Below are 25858 nucleotides of genomic sequence, written 5' to 3'. Positions count from 1 at the left end.
ATCCATCTTGTCATTTCTTTCTCCTTTCGAGGGGCATCGGGGCGAAGGGGTGTCGCATCCCCGACGACCGGCTCTACGTGTGTGTTTGTGACTGCTACAGTTACGCATGGCCGCCATCCCCTCGGTCCTGGCATAAATCATCATTAGTGATGGCAGGTGTGTGTGCGTGCGTGTGTGCGTGTGTGCGCACGTGTGTATTTTGTATCTTTCGCCAGAACGACTGCGGCAACTGCACATTTGCAACAGGCTGCTACTTTTTTTTGTCGACAAACTACATGCAGCACTGCAATCGGTGAGTTTTGTGTAAAAAAACATTTTGGATTTAGTCAGATTTTAGCCAAAGCATGAAGAATCTCATATAGTACTACTTTCAATCTAGTACTGTTATACTGAATCGTGTATTCTAGTATATTATACAAGGCATCATTTAATTTGCTGGCAGTAAATGTGTCAGGAATTGAAAATAAAACAGTGAAACAGCTATATATTTCCGATTAGCCCATTATCAAACATTATCATTGAATTTTGAGACTTAAGTAGTGGATCATAAATTATTGTTGGGCAAAAATGTGCCCTGTGCCCTGATTTTTTTCAACCCTGCTCTCATGTATTATCATACCTTATTTTTCTTCATTTGCTATCCGATAGCAAATGAAGAGATCATGAAAATCTGTTTGAATATGCAGTTACATCGATAGTATCGATGTAACTGCATATTCAAACAGATTTTCATGATCTCTTGTATAAGACGCCCCCTGATTCACATTGATTTTAATAGATAAAAAGGAAGTCACATGAGCGGTACAACTAGGAACCAGGTGTGTCCCTAGCGGTCTAGTTTTGTCATACCATCCCTAGTCATCAAGTCTCTGGATGCAATAATAGCATGAGATACATATTACGCAGTTAAGTTGCTAATTCTCTCATGCAACTTCTACCCATTGGCAACATGGCCTTTGTCATAGATTTTTTTCTGTGTCGGGGGGTCCTGTCGATTTTTAACTCGCTACGATACCTTGAGTTTGGTGTCTTATCGACAACCTTTTTAACAAGCGCGTATGTAAGTTTTTGCGTGTCACTTTTTGGAAAAAAATAAAAAAATATGTGGGCAAGGAAAAAAAATCAATGGTATTAATTTGCAGAGGCAGTGGTGTGAGTTGAGGCAATCTGCTGCACACTAGGAGCCACTATTTGCTTTGATTTAACACAAGCAAACGTGCACGCACATCTACACACGTAACAATCCGACCGTCCCAAATTGCACCTTTCTTTTACTCTCCTTGGTTTTGCATCCAGAGATATCAGTTTACAGTTTATGAGGCACAATGGAACGTCAAGCATCACTGCCTTTTTCCCATATATATACACACACACAGACACAGACACACGTGTAACTTTGCTCTCTTCATCTCAATGCAGGTAATTAAAAGGTAGGCTGTTTTATGCTGCCTGGTTGGCTGACCAGAGGGGGAGGCAGGATGTGTCTTGCATTTGGTTAGATCTAAAATAGGAGAATCAAAACTGCATTTAGGCCTGTCATTTATCGTCATTGCACATGAAGTACAGTAATGAGTTATCAAGCCCAGTGCACACCTTCCAAGACATGACAAAGGATTCTATTTGGTTTGTATGGCTTTAGGGGCCCTATTTTCTTCACATCTCTTCTTTAAAGGGCTACTCTCATGCTCATTAGGGTATAAGTTTGGAAATCTAACTCAAGAGTCTTAACACCTGCAATTCTTGCTCTGTAAAAGCCTGGCCTTCTCCATGGCTGCATGATGAATGGAGCCTAGCAACACAGAGTGAACGATGGATTTCGAGGTAATTTAATGCCCACTGCTGCAATTTACTGGATTTCTCTTCATTGTACAATGCACACCGTTTTTTTTGTAGCTATCAGTGTTCATTAGCCCTGAGGAATTTAAAGAGGTAAATAGGAAATCTAATGTTTGACAAGTAGAATTAACAAACAGCCAGTGATGCCGCAAGATTTGTAGGAGGAAGGTGTGATCTAGTCTGGAACCAGAGGAGCAATGCATGTGCCACATTTAATTAAGTTCCAAATGAAGCCCTTAAAATAGGGCCTTTTGGGTAAAAGAGAACTCTCATATCAGCTGATGTTAGGTTTCCAACATATGGATACCTTTGTGTGGTTGATCTTTTACTTCAGGTATAATATACAGTGGACTGTCATAATATGTGCAACTCACATTACAAGTATTTCACAACACGAGCATCATCCCGAGAGAAATGATTGTCATTATGTGAGCAAATTATACGATTGACGAGCAAAATGCAGAAAGGTTCTCTCTTACTTAATGTGTCCGAATGCCAAGGCATCATGTTACATGGCATATGGGCTTCTCGTGCCAACAGAATCTGCTAACCTGCCACTTATCCTTGTTGTCACTGGTGACAATGCATTCCTTGTCCTTCAAGGTATTTGTCACAAGAATTCTATGAATTACCAAACAAGAATGCCCACAAACTCTTTAGTCATGATTAAACGTGGTATTTGTTGAGCCAAGAATAAGAAAATCTTTTTTTTTTTTACTATGGGTGTGAATTTGTGATGAATACTTTTGTCACTTCATATTGCACGCGTGACATACAGTGCTGCCGAACCAGCATTACTCACTGATATCTACGATGGCAATTAGTGACAATTGCCAAGTCGGCGGCGGAGGCTCGACACATTTGTCGTGCAAACGAGCTGCTGTAACGCCAACGTTCGCACATTGGCTCATTGTCAGATGTGTTATGAATCGTAAAGAACCCATTTTTTGAAAGGCCGCGAATTGACTGCGGTAAACTCGATGTCAATGTTAGATTGACACTTTGTCATTGATGTCCTCACCCTGAAAGTATCGTTTTGTTGTTTGAGCGAGACATCCATCAATTTTGTATCATATCTGACATGGAGGTTGCTGTGGGTGCTGGTCAGATTGTAAATGAATTTAGTAACCTGATCATTCAGACCTTACTCATGTCTATAACAAAGCCAGATTAGAAGAAGCACAAAAAGCTTTGAATATTGCACAATGGCAATAAAGCATATAGTGATATTGTACGTATTGTCAACTCCTCTTACTTAAATTTTCATAATTATTTCGTTTGTAATGACATTCACGCAAAAATCTTTCTATATTTTACTATAGAATGCTTTGATAGTGTTTATTTTGTTAAAATCTAGACACATTTAACACACAGTTGCCCCTGATGCATCCTAAAGACTTACAAAATACTGTCTTAGACACTCATTTTTCTAACTGGGCAGAACATTTTGCTCCAGGAAGCTGTGTTCTTCAGTCTCAGAATGATTGGTGTTGGTTTTGTTTTGGAATGCTTTGCTACATCTGGCAAAGGTTGTTTGGAATCTGTGCTGGGTGTAGTCAAATCCCACAACTCTTCAGGTGTATTGGAGCGAAATGTGAAATGCCTCAGCTTGGAAGGAGCGGAAACATGCTGCCTGGAGACGGCTTCTCTTCAAACCTTGATGGTTTATGTCTTATCGCTTGTGTTGCTTCCATCTCGGGCGGTGTAGTGTGGAAAAACGGCATCTTTTATCCAAACCTCACATATCTCGGGGAGCCTCTTGTTGTGAATAGGAGGAACAGTTTTGCCTAAGAAAAAAAAACTCCCTCAGACAAATTTTGCTTGAACAAGCCGATTCATATTTTAATAGAAAGCAGCAGAAAATAAGATGAGGCTGGGCCTTGTCAGCTGCATCAATGTGTGGGTTTGGAGAAGTGGGCAAAATGTTGGTTAATAAAAACCCAACCCAATATCCCTGCCATTGGGTTAGAAGCGGTAAATGACAAACTCCTCCAGGACATGTAGTTGGGAAGAGTAAAATTTTTGCCAATCAAACCTGTTCTCCCCTCTTTTGGTACGAATAATCAAAAGGAGGTTTGTCTAGGTATCGGAGAAACATTAATTAATACACATAAAGTACGTGTAAAACATAAATTTGAGTAGTTGACTTGCTGCTTTGAAATAGTACTCAATTGGAATCCAAAATAGGTTAGGTAAAAAAAATACTGCTGGTCCTGGGTGTCTTTAAGCCCAGCAATAATTTAAAGCAAGGTTCCTTCTGAAGCCTTGGATCCACATTGACTGGTCATCTTAAATCAAATCAGACCACTGGTGTGTGTGTGTGTGTGTGTGTGTGTGTGTGTGTGTGTGTGTGTATACAGTAAATGTGTGTGTACACACAGCGCCCCTGGACTACTCTGAATTATTGACAAGGTAGAATAATTGATTGGTTCACCTTCATGCCTATCAAACGACTTCTTAGGACTGCACATCCTATCAGTGCATCTCCTATTTTCCTTTTGCTGACGCCATTTCCAGCCTGTTGGACTCGTTTTACACTTCTGTAGCCAATCAATGTGCATGATGTGTTATGTAGCTTCCCTGATAGCTTTGCTTGGTTTGAGAATTGATGTTGCTCTCTGTAAACTCCTACCTCTTTCTAGGGATGTTATCATAATTGATTGATTAATCATTAAGAATTGATTTGTGAAAGTGATGTGTTGTGCAGTCTGTTGGTCTTTAAGTTAGTATCCGAATGACCAACACACCTAATGATTGGTTGCTCACCTACCGTTACATCGTCGATTTTTGTATTAGTACAGAGTCTTTATTTTGATTCAATAGACAGAATGCTGACAGTCTTGGATTATGTTTTGAGAGGCTTGTTCAACGATAAACAACCAAGGCAGATTGATCGATGCCCATCTTTAAATCGCATTGACATGCCGTATTTGCCAATAACGATATTTTAATAACTTTTAGCTTTACTTTGATATGCCATGAATTATTCAAAAAAAATCAAAATTGAGCTTGAACTTTTATTAACATTTTTTCTTTAACTAAACTGAGCTACCACAGTGAAAATTTAGATTTGGTCTAACCGGCAAACCTGACACTAACGTACTAAAATGGTCAGTGTTTCACATTCCTAATTTAATCAAGAAATTTTCATTCTACAATAAAATCTAAATGATCTATAAGTAGTATTTGATTGACAACCCTGCTATCGCCCTCACACAAATACGTATGCAATTCGGGCCCCCTGTTAGCGCCGGCCGTGACGTCACCTCCGATCGATTAAACGATTCCGCAGGCAGGTGACGGCCGTGACATACGACCCCTGCCCTCACTCACCGGAATGGCGTAGCCCTGCTGGTTTGACAGGCCCGGAGATGAGTTGAAGATGAATGGACGCGTGGATGAATGAAAGGATAAATGAAGGTAATGGAATGAGGGGAAGGTAGCAGATGCTCCCGCTGGATCACTGTCACAGACGACAGAGTGTGCTCAACTCTCACTCAACTTTGCTGTTAGGAAACCATGTATATTCGTGCGAGGAACATTCTTGATTTAGAATGATAATGTCCTAACACAAGACTGATGCCGTATCTTAAATTAATGATGTTTACTTCGTGTTGGGTGCAATATTTTAACACAAAATCCCAATGCTTTTGGGGGATTCCTGATAAAAGGCAGAAGGAAATAGAATTATTCTAACAATTTTTATCCTTAATCATCTGATTTTGTTGGCTATAGTCATTCTGTCAGCTACAACCAAATCCAAAAAAAAAATGTCAAAGCATCTCAGGTCATATATTTTTAGCTCTACAGCCTTTATCTCCTGACCTGATTTTTCTCACACTCGAGTTTCTGCGGGTTTCATTCTGGTTAGGTCACGAGCTACAATATTGCATACTACGTTAGCTTGCCATAGTACAGGCCAGTTCGAGACACTTTCCAACCTGCAACCAAAGCCCCTTACTCTGATTCAGCATTATCACTGTTGTCGTGGTGATGTGTGTACCTGTGTTCCCACACAAAAGCCGAGGACGGTGGGACTGGAAGGGTAGTGTAATCCTTTCCTGTGTACACTTCATTATCGCACTAACATGGCAGCTGGCAAGGCAGACTCTTAATCCAGGTGCAAGAGAGACCGAGACTTTTCTGAACCCCTATCTTTGATTAGACCTTGCTTACAGTAGAGTTCTTTCCCTGGCAAAGGAAACGCTTGGCACCTTTTTTTGTAAAATTTTCAAGGGTTTCCCAAATGTTTATTGGCAGAAAATAAACCTACAATTAGTCACGTTTTAGTAATGGAAATATTTCTTATTTTATTCCATTAAAAAAAATCTGTCTTTTTCATATACTCAAAATTGCTCCTATATATCACTACTGTGACCCTCGTGAGGATAAGCAGATCAGAAAATTAATGAATAATCCCAACAATTCAGATTGATATCACAGCAATGAAAAAAAAAGTAATTGTTCAAATGACTTAAAAATAAATGGGAGCAATTCAAATAATAAAGGATAACCTTGAATTTTTGTTAAAAAACAAATGCATTTTACTGGTTCATCTGATATGTAATATGAGCACAATATGCACATCTTTGCTAAGTACCTGCCGTGTGTGTCTGTGTACTTGTTAATTGGCTATTGATTGACGTGTATAGAGTGGGAAGCATGCTTTGTTTGCAAGTGACGGTAACAAGTTCCTTTTTTTTACCACGCACAATAATCAAGAGCTACATTTATTAAAACCTTCTTAAAGAAAATCAATTTCACCCCCTTTTCTTCTTTCTCTTTTAACTTAAGCAATAGCACTTTCTAAACAGGCGACTCAATACACCATCACTTTTCAATTCATGTAATTGATTTGAACATTGCAAAACAGTCTTTCGTAATTGTCTTTTTAGGGTAAAGAAATATTCTGCCATCTTGCATTGATCTGGAAATAGAGTCATTCTTCTGTTCTTGTCACATTTTCTATTTTATCTTTCATCTTGGATTTGTCTATGTCACTGCATCGAACCCTAATGAGTATTTTGTAAAAGGAAAATGCAAGGAAGGCTTTAGATCACTTGGCACATTACTATTCAGTACTCAACCAGCAGTAGTTTTTTTTTTTTTACACTTGTAGAGATTATTGGTTTGTGTCATAGAGAGAGCTTGGTTCATTTGAAGTAATATCAAGAGAACCTGAATAGATAGATTGAGAGTCAAATTCTGAATATGTCAAATAGAGTATATAATTTCTGCATTTTTCAGATTTCAAGTCGCACCTAAGTACAAGTTGTATCCGCCAAATAATGCGGTATGAAGAGGAAACATAATATATAAGTCGCACTGGAGTATAAGGCGCATCTTGGGGAGGGCAATTTTTTATGAAAATATTTTAGAAAAACAGAACAAGGTTTTTAGAGAGGAAAAAAAACATATGCATCGCCAGTTTTAGTTGCAGGCCAGGCCAAAATATGAAAAAATGTGACGTACAGTCCAGAAAATACAGTAATCTATAGTTGTACCCCATAACAAAATGGCCTCCCATCAGAACCTAAACATATAGTATAGTAATAATATTTGGCACTCCAATAGTTGCGCTTTTACTATTCAATATTCGTAAAATCATTTAAAACACAGATGTTTTGAAGCAGTATCTCTAAAAAATGTCTAAAGTCATTCTTTTGAACTCTTTTTTTTTTCTAGGCAGATACACTCATTCATTCAGGTCAGTTAGACGAGGTGCTACAATCATTTAATGCCACTTAATAAAAAAAAATGAAGTTGTTCCATTTTTATTGTTGTAGATCAAATAATTCAATGCATTATAGTAGTTTATCATTTTGCAGCTCAGCCTTTGCTCGTGTCATTTGCGTGCTGACACAGCGAGCGGCGGAGAGCATCAGTCACCTGGGAACTTCAATTCAAACCTATCGTTATTAAACAGGCATCCAGACATTTTTATACAGTGTAATAAGTTACAATTGAGCTGCTGCACAAAGCCAATGCAGCAAGCCTGATCTGTGAACATTCAAGTGTACAGAAACAAATAAAGTTAGGGCAGGCTTCGCCATCCGTCTCCATCTATCTCGCACTTTCACAGTAACCATGTTACGTTACGCCATGCGCCATTCCAGTGACGTATGGCCTGCCTCTCAGGCGCTTGGTGACTCTTAAAAAAAACACTTTGAATCCATTTTCTGTCTCGGTTGAGCAATTGAGCTGTTATAAAAGTAGAAGAAAAATAAATAAATTGTTTTCTACGAGACCAGAATTGTGCCACATGGGTCATTAATAACAATCGCAGTAGTGCATACTTTATTTTTTGTGGTTGTTGCATTTTTATAGCTTAAAATTCAATACCACTTCAGGGATGCTCTGAAACAGTCTCTTGAGCCATTATTTTAATGTATATTGAATGCAGTCGCCAAACAGCAAGTAGCCTTTTGTGCCAACATAAGGGTGCTGTATTTTGCAAATTTTGTCTGTGTTGTCTGTATAATACCCACTGAAAAAAGATCACCACTTATCTAACCCTAAACTCTCCAATTTGAAACAAGCATTTTGGGAAAATTCCTCTAATTAAGATTTTGTCCAAATAAACCTTAAGACACTGCTGGGACTATTGTTTCATTGTTTGTTTGTGCTGTAAACTCCAAGTAAAAATGAATAATATGCAGGATTGGGCAAAACTAAACACTGTTGTGAACATCCCTAACAAATAGATTAAAATAATGAGCTGTACATGTAATAAAATTTTAAAAAGGGAAAAAAAGGCTTGCCCTGTCAGTGCATGGATCCTGTCTTTGATAGTAGACTGTTTGCAGTGCAATTATATGGTATTATTATTTGTACCCTTTTAGAAATTATCAATGGTCATTAGTTTAAGTATTAAATATCACTAAGTTTAATACATAAAATGATGAATGTAATCAACACATAACAATGAATGCCCCCCTGAGCTTGAACTAGATTGGAATGGCATTAATCAGCAAGACTTGCAGTACTTCAATTTTTTTTAGAGCGTAGTCAACTTATATTTTTAGACTTGTAATGTTTATTTAAAAGTTAACCTTTACTGTTTTGAAAGGTTTTGAAATGGCAACAGTTTGAGTCACCTCCTCAGGCATCTGCTGAGGTCATTCCTTTAAAAAAAGGTTGCACAAAGAAGCCTTTAGACCCACTATCATCATAAATATACAAGAGCATCTGTTGCAGGTTTATTCACTCCTAACTTACCGGAAGGGTGTTGGCTCCCCCTTCCCTCCCTCCCTTGACACCACTGACACCCCCGTCTGCTGATGGCAACTTATCCAGTTGGATTTGCATGCATATTCATCAGCGTTAATCAGCGTTGAAGAATACGAGGATTTGAACTTTTTCCCCCCTTCACTTTAACGGCCATATGGTGGACAGCACCCAGGGTGATCGTGAAGTCTGCTTACTTTGTTTAGGAATCTTGTTAAGGACAATAAAGGAAAGTTACTTCATAAAGGACTTTTTATGTAACCTTTGAGATTCCAAATAATTGTTTCAGTGTCATTGACAGCACGAACGATTCATGATTTATCAGCAGTGCCGTACATGAGTTCAAATAATATAAAAATATGTATCTTGGTCTTGTAACAGGCAAGATGTGCTACTTAAATACTTCCTTGACGAGGATATATAACTGCGTAACTGTTTGCCAGGGCTTTGACGAAATCTTGTCGACACAGAGAGAAAAAAAATACCCCAATGGGCTCCAAACGAAAATATATGCAAATATCTGACTGTGAATAGAAAACTGCTGTACGATGTCCTTTGATTTACAATGACTATTCCAATCTATCTCTTTCCAAGCAAGCTCTACTTAAACTCAACCCGACTGACTGCAGCTTTCAAATTGACATTTAGAACTTGAGAATACACATAAATTCTAATAGCCTTCTTCCCAAAGTGAACCGAGGACATGAAAAGCGAATGTGAACCCGAGAAAGGGAACATTCATTCAAACAGGTGTCGTTTTACAAGTGTTCCATCTCGTCAGCACCCCCCATCACTCTTGGTGCAGAGCGAGGAGGAGAACTCAGGTTAAGTTGCGTGAGATCACCGTGACAACGCATGCAAATTCGCCCACAAAGCTGCCTGTCAATCTCGCCTCCTGCTTCACTGTACGCGTGGGTCCCAATCAAAGTGTTGTTCTCTCTGCTTGTTGCCACTCTTTCTGATTTTTCCTCTCTTGATTGTTCATTTCCTGAGCCAGAGAACTCGTGCAGTATTTGGATTTAACCCTTTATAGGGTATTCATTTTACTTGGTGGCCCCTATCACCAGTTTGCCAGAGAAATAGATAGTCAAGTTTTAAACCTCACACACACAAGCCATTGTCGATGCTCAAGTATGGAGATCATGAGCCAATTGGTATTGGTTAGTGGTGAAAATGCACTAATTAGAATCACTGATTTTTAGAGTATTGAATTTAATCCATTGAGTCTGAGCGACCTGTTTGCATTGAATTATGCAGGCAGAACAGGACCAAACTCTTAAAAACATCTCATATACAGACAGAGATTCTGGCAATTTGGTTGGACATTAAACTTTTTGGAACACATTGGCCATTTCCAGGCATTCTTCCGAGATTTAATCAAAGAGAATATGTCTAATTGCTCCCAAAATTAAGACAGAAATCTGTAACGTTGCCCCTACATTATCGCCACGCACGATTACGGAATGCAGAGTTTGTTTCTGTCAGTCATCACACATACACGACCACTTAATCAGTCGAGTTCCAACGTGTTTTTCCACGACAAACAAGCTCAGTGTTCTTGTTGGGATCATGAACTAGCATTTGTGTAAATTTTAGGTCCCAGTGATACTCTACCCGACTCTTTGTTTGTTGCCAACAGCACAATTCGCATGTTGATATCAGCTCATTAGACTCTTCCAAGTTGATGTATGTAGATTATTCTACTTGAGTCCTTGCGGCTGTGAGCGGAGCTTGCACGTACGTACACTCAGGTCTGTGTATCTGACATGAATATGCATGGTTTTGAAGAAGGACAAAGAGATTGATTACTCAGATGTTTTACTCACACAGCACTTTACAATCAAATATTTTTGAGAAGGTTGAACAATTGAATGACTGCTTTTGCTTATTCCGATCCAGGCATTAATCAACAGCATTTTGTATAGAAGACCAAAAAATAGACCTTTTGAAAACCATGTGCCAAACACATTTACTTAATTATTCCTAATATTGTTTGGTGAAAGTTAATGATGGGGGGATTTTCTGACGATATTCTATTTCGGTGTGTACAGGGGGTCCCAAGTTCAGGAGGGTCTCAACCTATGGTGGTCGTGGCAATGAACTAGTTTTCAAGTCAACAACCGCCGTGAAGGTAAGCATTAGTTCATTTTTCAATATTTCTTGATGTCGATGCTTTCTGTTAATGGCCCCAAAATGTTTTTATATATATAAAATGTACAGTTTTCGGTGTTTGGTAGGACATTATTACTTAAGATGACCTAGATCGTGATCTGTTTACATCACATTTTACATGACTTTTGAATTTGTTCCTGCGTGTATTTATTGACAAACTCATGTGAACGTTGAACGATCTTTGAGGTTTTAAGGAGTTCTTATGCATTCATCTTCAATACTTCTGTCTTGGCTGACTTAAGCTATGTACAGCTTGGACTAGTTGCCATACAATCTCTTGAAATGAAAAATAATAATAATAATGAAGCACTATCCTGCAAGTCAGATTGAAATATAAAGAAAATCACATCTAAATTTATTAAACCACATAGGAACCAGAACTTATAAATAAATTAAGAATGGCGTGCGGTAGAATGAGCCCATGAAAGAGCATTCAAATCGAAAACAATGAGGATGTAAAAAGAAAAAAAATTAAAGTCCTACACAAAAGATGTTACATGAAGGAGACATCGTAATATGACAAAAATCTTTATCTTCTCTCCCAAATTGACTGTCAACTGGCTTAATTGATTTGAAAGATACAATGAGTGTTGCCCCGGGTTTCCTTGAGCAAAGAATGGTGGTACAGAATCCACCTGGAAAGAAAAAAAAAAGTACTCTAGATTTTTATACTTGATCTAATATAGCCAATTTCCTTTTTTGTGTGCATATGTTTTGATGTGACCAACTTGAATGATTCATGACGCTTGAGCCGGTGAGACTTGCCAGCTTCACCACTACAAACAACTTCCTTCCAGTCACGTACCTATGCTCCGGGCTTTATCGAGAGGCCTGTGTGTTTCATGATTATTTATTTATTTATTTTTACTTACACAGCACCTTGTTGCACCACAATGGAAAGGCTGCTTTGTATTTGACAGAAATAGATTCCTGGCATATAATGTGTTTAACTAACCATCATTGTATTCCACATAGATAGAGCTTTAGGGACTTTTTTTTAATAGCAGAATTTGCTTGTAAGAGTGTAAATGCTGGCAAACAAACATTTGTGTGATGCCCGTTATTTTCTGTGTTAATATTCTGTGCGTGACCGTGAGTGTACTGTACAAAATAGACATGACTCCTGCAAATTGGACATGGATGTCAGCCTTGTAATCCAATCATGGAGGGTCCTTGAAATCAAATTACAGCCAACATCTAGGAGATGGGTGTGTCTACAGAGTTCCTATGCCAAGCGTCAATGGCATTACTGGTGTCAAAAAAAATATAGAGCAGTTTTATGATTCAAACCTGTTGGTTATGTTTGGAGTCGCTGTAGTAGTAGTGGTAGTGGTAGTGATGGTAGTAGTAGTAGTAGTAGTAGTAGTAGTAGTAATAGTAGTAGTAGTCATGGGTTGTGTTATAGATCTATACTAGATTGAGTTGTACTAGTAGTAGTGGTGGTTAGGTGTTGTCTTATCATCAACTAGATGGAGTTATGCTAAACTGAAGTTCATTCAATATTTAAGGCATATCAGATTATATGGCACACTTTTGAGAAGTCTTTTAGTTGCACCTTATAATGCAGAAAATATAGTAATTGTAGACTCATTTGACAATTAACTACGTATGTATTAGTCAGTTAATAATGGCAGTCTTAGTTGGCAGGCATATTGGTTTTAACTATAATGTGGCCAGCGATGAGAATGAGTTTGAAATTCCTGTATACTGAATGCAGGCAATTTAAAAAAAACACAGTAGTGGTAAGAAAGTAGAGAAAATAATCAGGAAGTGAAAAATATTTAATAGCATTTATCAAATGAATCCCTTGACAAATATGCGACTTGACTTTGTAAAAACGACATTTTGTCAGCTGTGCTTTTTCCTGGAGTGAACAGGTGCATGTCTCACAACATCAATTCAAGTGTTGAGAAGTCTAGAAAAGCACCTTTCCCCACCCTCGCCACTAGACTCTCATTCATAGCCATCCTCGAGTACAATTAGCCAACGGGAATAAAAGACCCTTTTGAATAGAAGTGAGTGTGAATAAGGTTAACACCGCCCTTGGGCGTCTTAAATGGGCTGAGCGATTGCGCCGTGCCGCTCCCCCAATCACGACTTTTGTTACCGACTGAATGCTAACGGCAATGCTAACTCGTTTTCGGCGCCGTCTTGCAAATTTAATTAATTCATGCGTAGGCGGTAACAATGAATGCTATTGCGCACATTTTGAAAGCTACCAGCTGAGTCCTCAAAGGTTCCTTTTTTTTTTAAACCGCCTTTACAAGTGATGCCGTGTCTGTTTTCAATATAACTGCCAATTCAACTTTTTAATCGGATGCATATTGATTCTGTGCAAAGATTTAATCGGATTCACGAAAAGAACATCAAATTCAAACACCTGCTTACTACCCAAGTAGTTTTTTTGTAATAACTACAGATGTGATCAGAAATCGGATCCGATCACGCCATTTTCAGAGCATCTTAATCGGGTGAAAAAAAATTGATTTTAAATTTAATTTATTTATTTTAAGGTATTTACACATTAGTTGTTCTTGACGGTGATAAAGGTGTTTCTTCTTGCTGGTAAAATACATGCTCTATAGGGTTTAAATCTGATCATGAACATCTCTCGTCTTTCCAAAGTTTTGTACTGAGTCGGCTCGCAAGTGCTCTAAGTCTCCTTAAGGCAACTTACCTTTGCAGATGTTTTAAGCAAATGCAACTACTTTAGAATTAATTGAAGATAAAGCACAGGCCTCTTATGAAGTTATAAGAGCCAACTAGCGTGTTATTAACGCCAGTATTGATCCGTGTTGCTCACTCAGCTGAATGAAGAGCCAAGGTTTACGATGTTATGAAGGCAATGTCTTACTTGAAATTTTCTTTGGATTCGTTATAAATCACTGTAAAATGTAGCCAACTAGCACTGATTTATGACTATTTATCCCTTTCTTGTAATCTCGGACTAAAAGGATTACATCAAGTGGCATTCAATACCGTCACATCGATTTTTTTGTCCACAAATTAGTTAAAGCCCCAAATCTCCTAAACCTGCACAGACCCTGAATACCATTAAATGTGGGCCTCAGTTTTGGATTCATTTTGCCCAACATTCATTCATTTTACCTACCACTTATCCTCACAAGGGTCGTGAGGGTGCTGGAGCCTATCCTGAATTAGTGGCCAGCCAATCTTGGGGGACAACAACTATTCAGACTGAATACATATTCAAAATGAATAAGAATTTGTCACAAAAACATATTACATATTATCTTAGGTCATGAAAATGAGTTGGTATTCTTAGCACGAGTATACAATTACAATAAAATCTATTTTAAGAATAGATATTAAATGAATTTGATTGCCTAGAATAGACAACATTTGCATGATTTTACCAACATTCATTTGGAATGGATCGAAAGGGATTTCATTGGTTAAATTTAAGTTCTCCAACACCAACTCCTCCAATATCTATTGAAACAGTAAAAACAGCGTCCCAGAAATTTTGAAGGCATACACAAAATCAAACCGTAACTTGAGATTACGACGAATATAGCATAGCGATGTGGAGAAATCACCACACCGTCACGGACAGTGCCCTAACCCCCTGGAGCTTCCCCATGGAGTGACAAATTGACATCTGAACGTAGAGACGCACAATGGAGACACACTATGTAATGTAGCAGAGAATCAGGTCTGGTAATAGCTTTGGGATCGAGGTTTGGAGGAGAAAGCATCAGTCACGCGTACATAAGTAGTTTGGCAGCTGTTCATAAGGCAAAGACAATTAGATTGCTGTCAGTGCTGATGAGACCATCTTTATTTGCAAGCAAGCTAAAAAGGCTAAAATTGGAAAGATACTTTTGTTCCAATACTTTGTTAAGAAAACTATTTCTAGAGGTATGAATCTGAGTCTGAATGGTTGTCTCCTTGTGTCCTAAGTGCACCCAGATTTATTTCAACCTTGCAACACAATGTATGGTTCAGGAAAATACGTCGGAAGGGGATTGAAGACGGGTGTTTTTTTTTTCTTACAAAGTTAAAAGCTGTTTATACCAATTGGGCCTCTTTTGAGATAAGCTTGTGATGCATGGTCATACTATCCACACACTTGCACTCACCTGCACACTCCCATATTGGTGAGACAGATGGTAGACAACGAGTGTATGAAGCAAACTGTCCGTGTTATCTTGAGGGGCTTAATGGTGCGGCTAATGATTCCACCGTGATTGGACGCTAAAAGAAAATGACATAATTTACAATCTGCATGGCATTACCTGTTCGTCAGCCAGATTTAAAATGAAAAACAAAAGGTGTGGCTTGCACGTTGGCGTACTTCTTGCGACGTCTAGAGGAAGTCAGCAGTGACAAGGCAGCGTGGCTGTCTGTCTATTTGTGTTGTATTTTGTCTCTTTAAGGTGTATCACATGGATAAACCACAGGAGCTTATTGATTGTGTGCTATCCTATATCCCCCCCAGGGGACAACACACTCCACTCCGCATCAAATCACTAGCTCTTCTATATGTGTATGTGTATGTGTATGTGTGTGTGTGTGTGTGTGTGTGTGTGTGTGTGTGTTTGTAATAAAGCCAGAGAAGCACTGTGTTACGCTGCTGGTTGCTACCCTCAGTGTGATTCCCTGGCGATGGAACGAGAAGGCGAGATTATCCCAACGGGGCTCACATCAGCTGAGCCTAGTCATCAGTCACTTCTGTCACGTGTGGGTGTTCTGCGAGTAATGTGTGAAAGAAGTGAACATACAAACACCTTTTCTGCACAGAGTGATTCCTGGAATTACCAGTTCCTGGATCTCGCTTGCTCGTTTTTTTTTTTTTTTTGGCCTTGGAACTGTTGCTGGGTCTATTTTCAGTTTTTTGATTTGTTTTGTGATATATAATTTAAGTTAGGACTGAGCTTCATATAGAGAGAAGGAAAGGGACGAAATAGAAGATTGGAAGTTGTGTCATTTCTGCGAAGGTGGGAAGAAGGGCCATCGGCAATGGAGGAGGTTTTAGTGTTTTCATTCATTTTATTGCAAAAAAATACTTTTGAGTGGGTAGGTAGAAACATTGTCACTGAATGAATTCAAACTTTTTTGTCATGATAGGGTTGCTTAGGTAAAGAAAGCCGCGTAGGTGTCTTTTGCCCATTTCTTTTACTTAACAAACAGAAAATACACACTTGTGCCAGAAGTAACTGTTTTTGGCTATAGTGGATATTAACTGTTTGCATGAATCCAAAATTGGTGTTTGTATTTGATTTGGGGAAAAAAAAGCTGCTGGCATTTTAACAGTTTGAATGATGATGTATCAGACTTTGCTGCCCACACTTGGTTATAAAGAATAATTTTGCCCATGTACTCCATTCACTGACATTGACAGCAATAAACATTAGATCTATTTTAACTGGCATGCCATCGAATTATAATATTCCATTGAAATTTACACCAACAACATCCAATGCATTTTGACCAGTAGGTTTAGTACTCATGATCAAGTGATCACTGCCACCTGTTCTAGTCCAAATAGATTGGACAATCATTGCCGTCAGTGGAAGTCAATGTGTTTAATTCACAAAACATTCACATGGTTAGAACATTAAGACTATTGTTGATCTGTTCTGAAGCCATTGGAGAAAACCTCAAGGACAAAGTCATCTTTAGACCAGAACAAAACCATCTGTAAATACCCAATATTAACTAAAACAGGAATACTTTGAACTAGAGTGACTGATGTTTCCAGTCTTTTAGGCATGGTTTCCTGAGATGTTTTTTAAATGCTCATTTTATGATAAACTACCCTTCCAAGTGCCATGATGTTCAGCAAATCAGACTTCAGAATCTCAATTCCATTTCACCTGCATACTATGATCTTAAATTTGCCATCCAGCAAGCGTTCATTACTCGCATCAACTAACAAAAAAAAAATCACCATTTTGTAAAAAAACAAGAACAACACAATTGAAATATGTCCCAATATCCTGCACTAAATAAATGTGCATATTAGATGTCAGATTTGTTGCCAATAACATTTCCCGCTTGGCCAGTTTGTTTTGTAGTACAAGCAAAAAATGATCACAGTTCAAATTGGGGTCCCAGCCTGGGCAAATGTAGGACGCACTTGGAATCACCGCTTCATTATAGATTTCATTTTCCCCCTCCTTAATACTCATGCCGCATGTCATTTCCTTTCTGCAAAAAAATATTATTCCAAAAAGGATATATTAGTTCTATTAGGCACCCGGCTCAGATGCACACTGATTGTTCGCTGGAAGGTCACCGCTTGCAGAGGAAATGAAACCAAAAGAGTATAATTCAATCTCAAGTGTGTAGTAATAAAAGGCCAAATGAAAAGCTGATAGACTAATTGTATTGCAACGAGGGGGCCCGCCTTTTAGCAAGAGAACACTTTGCCAAGGCGGATAATGAAATACAACCCAAATTAATGGACACCATTATGGGAGAGCGGCCAATTTTTCTGTGAACTATTTAAATCTATTTTTAACTGTTATTGAACTTTTTGGGGGATTTTCTTCAAACATATACTCAACAAAATACATTACACACTTACTGGCTCTAGATTGAAGCTCATATTTTGTATCACGTGTTCTTAACTTTGTAGAAACTTGTTTCTTTTTGTCGAGAAAACATATTTGACTTAGTTAATATGATCCATTCTACAAATTTACCTATATAGCTCTGTTTTTATATAGCTTGTTTGTTTTATTCAAGAATAAACATTTATTGCATTTAACTGGGTGGTTTATTAGGATATGCTACCACTACATTAGTGTTAAAATAGGCCTTCTTTTGCTTTTCTTCATCAAAAATATTGCATGTCGAAAATAATTTATAAGACGATACATCGCCCACTAAAATTTGTTATTGTGACAGCCCTAGTGTTCAATCAGCCTGTTTTTACGATGTGAGAAGAAACAGAGAAAACCTACTCAAACAAAATAAGGCTGGAGCCCGGGCTTGAACATATCTCAGAGGCAGACGGGCAACCACTCTTCCACCGTGCCGCCAGCAAATTTTGTCTATAAAAAACCTTGATTGTATGTGCACTACATAGACATCTCATATGCCCCTGCTTGCCTACTGTATGATTAGGTGATAGTTATTCTTGTTGTTGTGGTTTTATGGCATCATTTTGTCCTCGTTTGTCTTCTCGCCTGAACCCTGTGGGCTAATCGCTACTAATGTGTTATCGGTGGCAGTCGCACGAGCTGTTTTCGTGGAAAAGTGGCAGACTTTGAGAGGAAACGCAACAGCCTCTTTAATTTGCACCTTGTCCTTAAAACGACGTGTCGACAACAGTTGGGAAATAGTGTTGTTAAGCAAACCTCCAGGGGTGCTGTGATAGAAGTGCGTGTGAAAATAAGGCAAAGCTATCATTAAAAGCATGGGGGGAAAAAAGTTGCAGCCGCTTGGATGAATATATGCAAGAGACAATTCCATTCCTAATGCGGAGTATTGGGCTTTTGTGACCGACTGCATAAAGAGACTTTACGTCCCTGATGTGACTTGACTGTCCACAGGTCTCAGACTCCTTACATCGTCATGCATAAACATGGCTGCTAAAGAGTTGCTTCATGAATAGTATCACACAACCATTTACCATTGTTATCTTTTTTTTTTTTGGGGGGGGGGGTGCCTGGGAACCTGTCAAATTCTATATTGCCTTAGGGAACCACTGAGAATCAAGCAAAATCAAAATAAAAAAGTACACATCTCTCAAGTAGAAATTTTACAAATGCAACGTTACTTCTGACACTTCTCACACTGATAAATAAGAAGTTTTGAAGTCAATTGAAATTGTAATTAGGACTCGGCGAAATGCCAAAACATAGATATCATCCAATTTTTTTTTTGTCGATTTTAAAGTTTTTTGGGCTAGTAGTATTACTACTAGTAGTAGTAGTGCATATAAGATAAGCTAATTCTTAATTGATCTCCCTAATGGAAAATGTGGGTGTTTTGGCAACACAAACTTACAGTTAGGAATAAAAAGTATGTATATATATATATATATATAAAAAAAACGATAAACTATTCAAAAATGTAAATGCAAGGTATATAATGTATACATCTAGTGTACGTACAAGTGCATATCTAAAGTGACTTGGTAAAGAAAAGTGACGTGATGGTATGAGTTAAAAAAAAAAGTTGACGAAACATTTCCATTATTGGAAGTTAACGTTTGTTTCTGCGCTGCCAAGATTTCTCGGCACTGAAAGAGTTAAATTGCAAATAGCCCTTTTCATGCTTATTCACAATAATCTCGACCTTGCACAACAGAAATCAACATGCATGTTTAATCTTGTAATGTAAATATTGAGCCAAAGGGAAGCTTAAAGGATCATAAACTAACATCTCGATGTGGTCATGTTCATGAACTGATGGTTGTTTTAGAGATTAACTCTAGGTGTGCGTGTGCATTTTATTTAAATAGAATTAGCGTAAAGTACTGTAACTGAGGTGTGTGAGTGTGCCGTCAGCTGTCAGTAGCGCACATTGTAATCATCTAATGTGTCGCTACTCGCAGTCAAACACATCTCATGCTGTTGCTCTGCTTGAGTCCTGTGGATTTAATCAAGCATTCTTTTAATTGAACCACAATCTGATCCTTTCTTAGGGGGCAACCAGGAAATATCAATATACCGTACATGCAGTTCTTATACCTTTTTAGATTTACAATGAATATCGCGGTCCAATTTCATTGGTTCAACTATTTTACATTATATTCCTATTGCTCAAAGGAGATCTATTCAACCATTCTTAGCTATAAACACTATTTTTCAAAGTAGATCTTGGAAATTCTAATCAAACTCAGGTTCAGCCATCTATTGAAATGTATTTTCCCCCATTTTTATCATTAAAAGAAATCTAGTCAGCTGTTACCGGAACGGCCACGGAACATTTACTTCCTGCTACGTCTACAGTAATGTTCTCTTTCTTTTCACGCTAGTTGCGGAAATTATTTCAATGTCCTCATTATCGACGACCATCATTCTCTCCAGCGGTACTTTACTTTTCCGCTAATTTCATTTTGCTTTATAACATGTATTAATGCATGAACTCTAATCTATTTTAATTAGAGCGCTGCGCAATACCTGGAGTCATACTCTTGTGGCGGGAGATAGAGAAAGGTGTGTCAAGGATCATGGCTTTTTATCCTACACTGGCTTGTCATTATGGCGTCGCTCTCCGCTGCGGGTCCAATTAAATCAAATTGTATGGCTGCACTTTTTGGATTTTAATCGGCGTTGCATCTCATTAAGCAAGCTATGTACTATATCTATAGAAGAAATACTATCATATATTTCAGATAATATATTCATTTAGAAAATAACGTTTTTTTTAGGTTCTGAAAATGATCCCGCAAATGTTTTTTTTTATTAGAAATGATTAAGCATGTCAATAGAATACAAAAAATAAACTCCCGTATCATGATTTCCATATTTTTTTTCATTTAAGCTTTTATTATATAAAAAGGATTAGCACAGCAGTGTTTCAAACAAATTAACATATTTACGGATCCTTTTTTTAATGCATCAGTTTTTGAATACAAAATAGCAAACAATTTATGTTTCAATATTCTTTCTTAAATGAAGGTAAAAAACAAAATGGGAAAGTGCACTTGGTAACAACAAAAGATATTAAAGTAATTACACACCATAGAAATAAAATGGTGTTGGTTTTCTCACATTTCTTATTATACACTAAGATAGCCTTCCAATGACACATTGCTACTTTTCTTTATTATAGTTTGGAAATTTTATTTAAGAATAAACTATTACATTTGAAATGTAGTGAAATGATTTCACTAGCTGGTTTATTAGATAGAGTATGTTGTCTCTTCATTAGTGGTGAAATATTTTTAGTGTGACAATAACATTGCATTTTGACATGTTATATAGATTGCAAAATCTTTTTTGATGGAACTTTTGTTTCTCTGCTGCCAACCCTCCCACTTCAAATGTCTTGGATGTACATAGCCGTCAATGAGTTACCAGATTTCCCATCTTCTGGACCCTAAACAACACTTTTGTTTGCTGGGCGTGTGCATATTTGGGTGTTCCGCTACCTGCCCAGCCTTTGGATTAAATGTCACTCTTGTAGATTGATGTTCTCTCTGATAGAATGCAGAAAAAAGCAGAAAAGGGGCTTCTTGGCCCCTTCACGCATCTCAGCAGAAAGAAAAGACACACTTGAATGAAGACTAGGAAAAATCCTCATGCCAGACCAATGCATCCACACACTTTTAATGAAGCAGAATTGTTACTATGAGCTGTGAGAAGGTAACTGTAGTTGCATGGTAATGAAGCAAAGATGTGAGTCTGGCAAATGTGTGAGAGAAAAGATCAGGAGGTTAAATGCTTCCTTTTCCAACGCGCGGGGTCGCATACTGGTGAAGTGACTAGCTGGGCGGTAAAGTGAAAGGTCACGCGTTAACACTTTAGCTAAAATGGAAGAGAGCAGTGGGGCCTTATGGGAGTTTGCACACGTCAACGTATGGAGGAACGGTGTGTGTGTGTGTTGGAGGCTGTGGGAGAAAATGACTTTTTTTGTTTTGTTTTGTTTTTGCATATAATAGGCAAGCGGCTATATCTCTGCACTGTCTGGCCTGGCAGGCGTGCATTGGAGAACAATTTATTTCAGACCTCACCGGTGCGGTGCATACTTGTCTTGCTGTATGACTGCACTCATGCATTTATGAACGCATGCGTGCGCTTGGCCTCACAACGCATGACATCCTGTGTGTGCATTTGAAGGAAGCCACAGTATTGAACATTTCAGTCCATTATGCTAAGCAAAATGAAAGCACAATTAGAGCACTTCATCATACAGGATTGCTCATTATTATGCTGATTTTAAAAAAGAAATGGCTTATGCAGCTATAGATGGGAGAAATTTCCAGCGGTAGGAAGGATTTGGTTTGAACAACTACATACTGTATACTTACATATTAATCGACTTTGCATGTCCTAGATATTTTTCCAACTGAGTCGTTCTTCTCACTGCCTGTTTCCGTGTGGAACTTTCAGAATAGGTTAGTAAATGACTGTGTCTTTGTTATACGTTTTTAAAAAAGGGGAATGTTGTCTTAGACCTAGAATACTTTCTTCTTGTGAGATTTACTACACTCTGTACTGCAGTACTACATTTTTTTTCGTTGGTCTGTGAGGAGAAGCTTAAGTAGCCTGATTTAGACCAAGCAGTACAGTTAGTTTCACATTACCAGATTAACTGAACCATACAGTGCATAATCCCAGAATTGGAGGACATTGTCTCATACTTTTAATTTTCAAATAATCCCATGCAGAATACTAAATTGTACATTTTCTGAATAAATGTACTTGTCCAAAAATCACATTTTACGGCAAAATTTCTAAATGTATAATGTAGGAACATTAAAAGACAACAACATAAAAACAAACATTGATTTTTTTTTTTTTAGTGCGCGTGTCCACAACCATGTTAACACATTTTATTTCGTCATGTTAGAAGAAGAAAGCTGTGATTTCTTGTCTTATCTTCACTAGAAAAGATAGTTTTCCAAACAAAAGGGTATGGAAAATTTGTCCTTAATTCTATTTTTTTAGGCATCACTCTTCATGTGACTCTTTTATGCATATGATCAGAATAAATATAACATTCTTGTCTTCTTGATCCTAGTTTAACAGCTACTATTAAAAAGAAAAGGCAAGCATTTGTGTTTATATGCAACCCTGTTAGTGGGATTATGCTTTGGAAAATAGCACAAAAATAATGTCATAAAAATGCTACCATTGATCTTTGAGATGAGCTAATCAAGCCTTTGATATATTTTTTTAAGAAGATGAAGTTGAAAACTATAAAGTGAAGGTCTATCAAATTTTCAAGAATTTGGAAAGTCCTCCAATCCTGGAATGACATTAAATACATTTTTTTTTTTTAGAAAACTACTAAACACAACAAGCTTCTGTCAACCTGTGTGATACCATTAGGGAACAACTTTCCTATTTAAAAAGAGCGTGGGTGAGCATTTCATTTCTTAGAGCATTTATAAAGAGCAGACACACTGCAAATAATTTTTGGGGGGAATTGCTGTAATTATTTCCTGCAGAAAAAAAAATTGGGAAAAGGTTACTTTTTGAATAGTCCATTATTTATATGCCAGGACTTAGTGCGGATTCATATGAGTCTGTCATTTATATTCTTGGGAGGTGTTTACATTGTGACTAAAATGTCATTTGGCAGGCGATGAATGCTTGTTTTTCGTATGTTTTGTGTGTATGCTTTTCACGTCTGTTTGCCTGAATCATGTATGACGCCTCCTCACACACTTTTGCTCCTTCCTGGTTTCTCTCATTCTGTCAGAAGCCACTTTTTGCCAGATGCAAATATTTGAAAATCAATCAGGCTTCATTTGAATCTTTGATGACGCCCTCGTGCAGTGCGCTTTCCGTGGGGGAAACGCCTGTCAAACATTCAGGCGCCATCAAATAAATACCAGGGCATGTTTTGTGTCTTTCTGGCGGCTCGCCTCCGAGGAACCAAGCGTATTATTGATCGGCTGCCAGATGATGTGTGGAAATCTGATCATCCACAGTGTGGGAATTGCAACACTGTCGTTTGTACAAAACCTTGGAGCTGGCGTTTGATTATTTGAATGATTTGTGACTGAGATTGATTTGTGTTGTTTGAGGACATCAACAAGTGTGGAATTTACGATGGGAGCAAGCAACAAGAGTGCGGCTGTGTATTTGTTTGCAAACTGAATTGGCAAGATGGCAGTCTCATGGTGTGGATGAGAATGTTAGCTCTCATCACACTGAGTGAGCCTCCAGCCAACATGTCTCCCGCTGGTGTGCACTCGGCATGTACTTTTTTTTTATGATTGTGTGATCGTTTTCATCTCCGTCCCTCTAATGCTTTTCATGAGGGTATTGCTTGTTTTTTTTCCCTTTTCTTCTTGGATCTTATGTTTCTAATTCTGCTTTATGGCTGCTCCAGTATTCTGATAAAAAAAAATACACAATTTAGGTTGTTCCACGCCTAGTGTCCATTGTTGGCTGGGCTAGGCTTTAGCAACCCCAACAACCCTGGTGAGGTTAAGTGGTACAGAAAATGATGATCAGAGATTTGATCTACTTTATGGGTCTCTTTTTGTCTTGTCATCTTTGGTTCTCTCAGCACTACACTTGAAACGGTGCGACAGAATTTGTGAAGAGTACTTATTTAAGACAAGTAGGTCTCCTACTGAAATGAGTAATGTAAATACTCTGTGGGTTTCCACTACATTAACTACAAGCAGATGCCATATCCCGCTGTGATCCAGTAAATGATGTCGCTGTGCATCCATACATTCATTTTGATTTTTTTTTTACAGGCACTTGATAAATTTACACTTAATTGATGTGTCACCCATTCACTTGATGCCTACACATGCAGGTAGATTTCTGAATTGCAACATCACCACTTCAACATAGCGAATAATTGCACTGCCATCCATTTTGATGTTATAGTATGTCCAAGTTTTGACATTTAATTCTTCAAGCAGCCATTTTGGTTCAAATTCTCAGCCCACACTTTGACCAACTCTTTCAAAACATCCACTAATGGATGCAGGTACACTAAACACAACATTTTGAAGTTTTTCTGCCTATGTAAGCTTCAAAGTTGGATGTTCATATTGATGATGAAGCGTCTGGGAATACCCATTCAATACTGCTTTCCTTGTAAATGATCATGTTTCAGTGCCATTCACAGCAATACACATTCACTCCATTTGGACCCGGAGGGGCTGGAAGGAAATATATGCTGTTAGCTAAAATGGATTGGACAGCCATCGCCGTCACTGGCATTTAATGAGGTCTATTCTTCTCCTGTTTTTATTATGCATGGTCTACCATTTAAGCATACGTGCAGGAAAAAAAACAAGCACGTAAAGGTCACTTTTGTCCTTCTGTGGAGGATTTACTCACAACGGGCGAGAATTTTTAAATCCCATAATTTAGCCCATATCTGCTGCTGCAGCGCATTGCCAAGCAGACAACAACACTACTACCTTCATGTCGTCTATTGTTTCCAGTCTTGCAAACATTCATTCCAGCTAATTGCTGCATTCTATCACGTTGCGAAAGGCACGCCGTCAGTCACTGGTGCTCAGAGACGGTTGTGGGAAGTGAAAACAAATGTGCTTTATGTGGGCAGGTTGGTCTTCTGCCACCCACCAGCATAGGTCTTATTTACATTCCAATTGCAGCCGTTTCGGATCAATTTGATCTTCATTCCGGGGTGCACAACCACCTGAATTCCTTTGATCCATTATTTCATGCCCCGTGGGTCAAATTGATCATCAGGATGAAACAATTTGTGATGGAATCCTGTTTATTTTTGCTGTTTCCCGTGGGTTTGTGATAAAGAGCACTTTTCCTCGAACATATTGGTCATCATGAAAGTGGTGCAATGTATTGATGCTTGTTTGTATACTTTTATACTTTATATCAAGCTTGTCTTTTCTTACATAACTGTCTCATTGTACTTTGTCATGTCGAATTAGTTTTCCATTCAGTTTTGTTCATTTCCCCAATTTATCATTTAACGGAGGTGAGTACAATAAGTTGTTAATCGTATTGTTGTTTAACTAATT

General features: G+C 38.1%; 1 protein-coding gene across 9 annotated transcripts in view; it reads left to right on the top strand.

Annotated features, from left to right (window-relative positions):
• Positions 1-25858, top strand: part of dab1a (DAB adaptor protein 1a) — a 156165-nt gene that overhangs the window by 33456 nt on the left and 96851 nt on the right. For 8 of the 9 annotated variants that reach the window (XM_077716942.1, XM_077716939.1, XM_077716941.1 and 5 more), the window contains exons 1-2: positions 157-292; positions 11115-11194. The gene's annotated coding sequence lies outside the window, so the exon portion shown is untranslated. Of the gene's footprint in view, positions 1-156; positions 293-11114; positions 11195-25858 lie in introns of those variants that run through there. The other variant, XM_077716932.1, reaches the window with a different exon arrangement.

This window comes from Stigmatopora nigra, chromosome 5 (genome assembly GCF_051989575.1).
Source record: "Stigmatopora nigra isolate UIUO_SnigA chromosome 5, RoL_Snig_1.1, whole genome shotgun sequence".
Classification (NCBI taxonomy): domain Eukaryota; kingdom Metazoa; phylum Chordata; class Actinopteri; order Syngnathiformes; family Syngnathidae; genus Stigmatopora; species Stigmatopora nigra.
This window is presented reverse-complemented; position numbering and strand designations above follow the sequence as displayed.